The sequence below is a fragment of the Equus asinus genome, chromosome 22, assembly GCF_041296235.1.
Source record: "Equus asinus isolate D_3611 breed Donkey chromosome 22, EquAss-T2T_v2, whole genome shotgun sequence".
NCBI lineage: Eukaryota > Metazoa > Chordata > Mammalia > Perissodactyla > Equidae > Equus > Equus asinus.
In genome coordinates, this window is record NC_091811.1 from 63,965,410 (window position 1) to 63,971,118 (window position 5,709).

Below are 5,709 nucleotides of genomic sequence, written 5' to 3' on the forward strand. Positions count from 1 at the left end.
TTTTTCCAGGCTGACTGTGTTACATACCTTGCATAGATCCATACATATTTGGGGAATGAATTACACCAGCAACTGTGGATCAAAATTTTCTCATAGTGACTTTTAAGGCAATAAGCAAGGATAGTCCCGTCAGAGACTATTGAGTTGGCTGTGCTGGTATTACCAGAGTGAGGGACATAGCTTGTCATCTTGCCACAAGGAAGGTCCATTTGGGCAGGAACTCTATTTTGCTCACAGGCTAGTACCATCCCTAAAAATAGTAATGAGCACATAGTCCTTGTTCAATATATATTTGTTGAATGAATAAATGAGTACTCAAGACCATCCAGCAGATTCCTGCTGCCTTCAGGAGAAGAACGAAACTCTTCATCACTGCACACTTGGCTCTCAAGGGTCTCTCTACCTGGATCTCCTGAGAAGACCACTAATTTCTGTCCTGTGAAGCAGACCTGCTTTGCCCCAGGACAGTTCTGGAATATCCCAGAAACACTTTCACAAACTATCCTTTGCATGACTACCAAAATAGACAAATCACCACTTTGTGAATAGATTTCACTATTAATTTTACTATTTGACTGTTAATTTAATTTTCTGAGGGAAAATTCATTTCCAAACTCTTATCAAACACTTCTCCAAACATCATTGTAACTGTCAGGGCAAGCTAAGTAATACTGAGGTAACAAATAATGCCAAAACCTGAGATTAGTGTTTCTCACTCGCATCGTATGTCTGCAGCTGATCAACAGCCGGGCTCTGTACACAGTCGTCACCCTCCGCCCAGCAGCACCCAGGCTGAGGGAGCAGAAGCCATCCAGAACACGGCAGTCACAATGAGAGAGGGAGGAGAGAATGGCGGAGCACGTGCTGGCTCCCTAGCTCCCGCCTGGAAGCGCCACCTGATGCTTCTGCTCAAAATTTTATTAGCCAAAGCAAGTCGTCATATGGTTACACCTGAAATCAATCAACAGGCCAAGAATGTATATTTCTCCTGTGAGGAGGGGATGCAAATATTGGTAAACAGTAATGCAGTCTACCAGGTACTGAAAAATAGAATGTAGACTGTCAAATCAGCCATTTGATGGTATCTGGGTCTAAACGCAGATTGTCCTCACGAAGACTAGGGTGAAAAAGATCAAAATATACCATCTTATTTTTTACTTTGACAATTGGAGAAATACAGTCTGAAAGTTCTTTTCACTAAAAACAAAACTTATAAAAACTATTATGAAATTAAAACAGTTACAGAATTCCTTCTGATCACTGGAGAAGATAAAAGAAAATTAAAGACAATTCATGTAGCAAAGATAAAAAACAAAAGAAAGAGCAAGGATGCACAAAAAATATAAAGCTTAACAAAAAATAGCAGAAGACGACATATAGCAAGAATTACCACGTACACAAAAGGTTTAAAGTCCATAACGAAAGGCAAATATGGGCTAAAAAGTAAAAACCAACTATGTGCTGCTTAAGAGACAAACCTAAAGTAAAATAAACCAAAAAAAGGTAAAAATAAAAGAATGGATGATTTAAATTATAAATACAAACAAAAGGAAAGCTGGTGGGGAAATATCAATTCAGGTAAAGTTGAGTTTAAATCCAAAATGAATTAGATATAATGAAGAGGATAATTTAATAGTGGTAAGAAGGACAATTCACAATGGAGAGAGAGTAGTTATTAACTAATATAAATCAGATATGTCCCCACAGAACAGGAGATACGACTTCAGGGCTGCGGGAAGCAAGGTAGTAGAACTGAACCCCTTGTATAAAGTTCAGAATTTCAGTCTGTCCTATCCATTAAGATGTGGGAAATTCTGCGCCTGGTACCAGAAAGCTGAGAATTAGCTTATTGGCTACTCAGAAACTTGGAAGAAAAACAAAGTCTCCCAGAAAAATTGAAATCCCAAGCTTGCTACACCCACGTGTATGGGATCTGAACATGTAAGACCTGCTTAGAACGAGAACCATAAGCTAATACTAAATCTAGTTCAAATAAATAAATTTTTATATCTTCCCACACTGAAATACTATACAGCAATGAGAATGAATGATCCACAACACCAGACACAAAATATGGATGAACCTGACAAATATAATGTTGAATGAGGGGTCCGGCCTGGTGGCCCAGTGGTTAAGTCCGCGCACTCCACTTCTGCAGCCCAGGGTTCCCCCATTCGGATCCTGGGCGCAGACACTGCACCGCTCTTCAGGCCATGCTGAGGTGGCATCCCACATAGCAGAACCAGAAGGACCTACAGCTAGAATATACAACTATGTCCTGGGGGCCTTTGGGGAGAAAAAGGAAAATAAAAAAGATTGGCAACAGATGTTAGCTCTGGGGCAATCTAAAAAAAAAATTAAAATAAAAAACAATAGTGTTGAATGAAAGAAAACATTTGGAAAACTATATAAAGTTTAAATACAAACAGACCTAAGGACAGTGTTAAAAGGCAGGATGGCGATTACTCTTGTGCAGGACGAGGGTGATACTAACTGAAAGGGGGCCCAAGGCTGGCTTCTGGGGTGCTGGGAATGATGTTTCTTGTTCCAGGTGCGAGTTACAGAAAGGTGTTCACTTTGTGAAAATGCATTAAGCTGTATATTTATGATATTGCCCTTTTCTATGTGGATATTACATTTTACACTTCAATAAAAATGTCTATTATATGTTGTTTCAATTAAAAGAAAGGGAAAAAGGGTCCTGATCTATTGAAACTCAATTAAAAACAAAACCCACTCTCTAGGGGCCGGCCCTGTGTCTGAGTGGTTAAGTTCGCGCGCTCCACTTCCGCGGCCCAGGGTTTTGCTAGTTTGGATCCTGGGCGTGGATGCGGCACCGCTCATCAGGCCATGTTGAGGCAGCGTCCCACATGCCACAACCAAAAGGACCTACAACTAGAATATACAACTATGTACTGGGGGGCTTCAGGGAGAAAAAGCAAAAAAGAAAATTAAAAAGATTGGCAGCAGTTGTTACCTTCAGTGCCAATCTTTAAAAAAAAAAAAGAAAACCTACTCTCTAAAGACATCTTCACAACTCAGGGCAATTTTTATTTGTCATTTAGCCAGGACAAATTAAACTCCCTCAGGGAAAAATAAACAACCTCTACCTGATGAACTCACAAGGAAAAAATGACAAACATTAGAAAATGACAAATACCAACAATGGTATTGATAACAGTATTTTGTAAACATAAGATTTCAGTTCCCCAAAAGAACACCAGAAAAACCTGTAGGTGAATGAAAGCTAAGGTTCCTACCGCGGTTACGGCAGTGGAAAGGACGCAAACTTGATGGAGTCTGAACAACGTCTCAGAAGAGGAAACTCAAGCGAGGACAGGTGGGGGCGTTAGGGCCCGGGCTGGGTGAGTCTCAGGTGAGTCTTGGGGGCCAGGGAACTGGTTGGGGCTGGGTAGAATTTCTAACAAACAGCTGTGGGTAGATGAACACGGGGAAACTAGGATTTTGAAGCAAATTCTTGATAAATAAAGTATTTGAGTTGGTTTACAATCTGAACCTCCAGGAGCAAATATTTCCTGGAGCACGTGGCTAAACTACATTTGCCTGGTCCGGTATCAGTTAGTCAAAAGCAGGAAAGCATGATTTGGCGGGGAACTGATTAGCACAGGGACAGGAAAGTATGTCTCTTCACTGATGTATATTTATATTATCAAATACAAAATAATATTTTCAACTATGAAATGATATATACAAATAAAAAATATTTTCAAATACAAAATGTATATATATTTTAAAATACAAGTATGATATTTTCAAATAAAAAATGATCTTTTCAAGTACAAAAAGTGATGTACATTTATACTTTCAAACACAAAAAAGTTTATAAACATAGTAAGTAAAATATAAATTAACTATAAATGTTAAAAACATCTTATTATTCAGATATAAATTATTAACAAATAATATTAATGGAAATACATTTTCAAAAATAATACCCTAACCACTAAATAAAAATAAAGCAAGACAAAAATTAAATTAAATTTAAAAAGATTCAGGGACTATCTTCTTAGAGATAATGAGCTATAGTTTGTCTCAAAGAAAGCTTTTCTAGCTTACTTTTGTCTCTGTTAGTTTATCATAAAGATATTAAGATTCTAATTCAGTTACTCTGATCATTTTTAGTTCTATCATGTTGATATTCCTCTTATTCTGAAAGTCTTTGATTAAAGTACAGATTATTCTTGTAATAGAAACTTTTGCCAATTGTCATTTTATCTTCCTCTTCAGGGTTATGAAGACAAGTGAAGAATTCGCTTCATTCAAAACTTTGAGTGTAAAATAAATTTCTCTTTTAAGTCACTGTTATTTTGAGTCTCTGCTATATGTAGCCAAACCTAACCATTACAGAAAATCCAATAAAAGAAATGCAAACCATTGGATAAAATTATAACGCTTTATTGAAAGACATTAAGTTGGATTTAAATGGCATCTTACTATCCATTCCCTTCTGTGCTTCATTTTTGTCACTCAATATTACATCTCTGACATTTTTCCATTGATGTGTGTATCAGGAGGTGTGCCCTGGAGGATATCACACACCGCCACAAGGAGACAAACACAGTGGTGTTCCCTGCAGCGTTGCTTGTATAAAATTAAACTGGGCACAATTTGAATGCCCATAAGTGGATTAAAAGATTCAATATTGTACAAAAAGTCAATTCTCCCCAAATTATTCTATAAATGCAATAAATTCCAATTACAATTCAAGTGCATTTTTTAGTGAAACTTGACAAGTTAATTCTAAAATGTACAGGGAAAAGCAGAGACAAGAATAGCAAGACAGTTTTTGGAAAGACAAGAATGAGTTACACTTGCCCTTCCAAATATGAAGACTAATTATAAGGCTACAGTAACGGAGACAGTTACAGGTATAGTAAACAACAGAGGAAAGGCAGAGAAACCAGAACCAGAGCCACACAAACAAGGAAGCCTGATGTCGGCCAGAGGTGTTGCAGGTCAGTCATTAAAGGATGGTCTGTCAATAATTGTTGCTGGGATAACCTGCAATACATATACGTGGGAAGACTCAATATTGTAACATGTCAGTTCTACCCAAATTATTCTATAAACCCAATACAATTTTAATTAAGATTGCAACAGGATTATCCAGGAAAGTTTTTCTTAAAGAATACACACATGCACATACACACACACATCAAACTATAAAGGAAAAGATTGACAAATTAGCTTTACTGAAATTTAGAATGTATTTACAGTAAAATATAACATGCATAAAATTAACAGACCAGCCAAATATTGGAAGACATTTGCAATCTATATAAATAACAACTGATTGCTATATAAAGTAAATAAAGAAGACCTACAATCAAAAGTAAAAGATAAACAATAAATAAAAAACTGTACAAAACATATGAATAATTTACAGAAGAGGAAAACAAAAAGACAAATATATTAAAAGATAGTTAACCTATTAACCAAGGAAATGATCATTAAAACTAGCCTTGGGCAGGGCTGGGCGGGGGAACCGTAGGAGAGGCTTGGGAGGCGGGGTGAAGGCGGGGCTGGGGGCGGGGCATGAGCTGGGCTGGGGCGGGGCTGAGGGCGAGACCTGAGCGGGGCGGGGGCAGGGCGGAGGGACCAGGGGCGGGGCCTGAGCGGAGCGGGAGCCGGGCGGAGGGGCCATAGGACAGGTTCGGACGGAGCCGGGGGCGGGGCCTGAGCGGGGGC